Source organism: Glycine soja, chromosome 7, assembly GCF_004193775.1.
Source record: "Glycine soja cultivar W05 chromosome 7, ASM419377v2, whole genome shotgun sequence".
Taxonomy (NCBI): domain Eukaryota; kingdom Viridiplantae; phylum Streptophyta; class Magnoliopsida; order Fabales; family Fabaceae; genus Glycine; species Glycine soja.
The window spans coordinates 32,107,643-32,108,720 of NC_041008.1; the positions used below are offsets into that span (position 1 = coordinate 32,107,643).

Genomic DNA, 1,078 nt, shown 5'->3' on the forward strand with positions numbered 1-1,078 from the left:
AAGACCCGCACAAACATTTGAAGGAATTTCATATTGTCTGCTCCACCATGAAACCCCCAGATGTCCAGGAGGATCACATATTTCTGAAGGCTTTTCCTCATTCATTAGAGGGAGTGGCAAAGGACTGGCTGTATTACCTTGCTCCAAGGTCCATCACGAGCTGGGATGACCTTAAGAGAGTATTCTTAGAAAAAAATTTCCCTGCTTCCAGGACCACAGCCATCAGGAAAGATATCTCAGGTATTAGACAACTCAGTGGAGAGAGCCTGTATGAGTACTGGGAGCGATTTAAAAAACTATGTGCCAGTTGCCCTCACCATCAGATTTCGGAGCAGCTTCTTCTCCAATATTTTTATGAAGGACTCAGTAATATGGAGAGAAGTATGATAGATGCTGCCAGTAGTGGAGCCCTTGGAGACATGACTCCTGCTGAAGCCAGGAATTTAATTGAGAAGATGGCTTCCAACTCCCAGCAGTTTAGCGCCAGAAATGATGCTATAGTCATTAGAGGAGTGCATGAGGTAGCTACAAACTCAGCTGCATCATTTGAGACTAAGAAGCTTGAAGGCAAATTGGATGCATTGGTTAACTTGGTAACCCAGCTGGCCTTGAATCAGAAATTTGTACCTGTCACAAGGGTTTGTGGTTTGTGCTCCTCTGCTGACCACCATACAGACCTTTGCCCTTCCATGCAACAACCTGGAGCAATTGAGCAGCCTGAAGCTTATGCTGCAAATATTTACAATAGACCTCCTCAACCTCAGCAGCAAAATCAACCACAGCAGAACAATTATGACCTCTCCAGCAACAGATACAACCCTGGATGGAGGAATCACCCTAATCTCAGATGGTCCAGCCCTCAGCAACAACAACAGCAGCCTGCTCCTTCCTTCCAAAATGTTGCTGGCCCAAGTAGACCATACATTCCTCCACCAATCCAACAACAGCAACAACCCCAGAAACAGCCAACAGTTGAGGCCCCTCCACAACCTTCCCTCGAAGAACTTGTGAGGCAAATGACTATGCAAAACATGCAGTTTCAACAAGAGACCAGAGCTTCCATTCAGAGCTTGACTAA

General features: G+C 45.8%; 1 non-coding gene across 1 annotated transcript; it reads right to left on the reverse strand.

Annotated features, from left to right (window-relative positions):
• Window positions 1-218: 218 nt before the first annotated feature.
• LOC114420781 lies at window positions 219-325 on the reverse strand. The gene has a single exon (XR_003668414.1). It is a non-coding gene; the product is annotated as a small nucleolar RNA R71 (small nucleolar RNA).
• Between the last annotated feature and the right edge of the window lie 753 nt (window positions 326-1,078).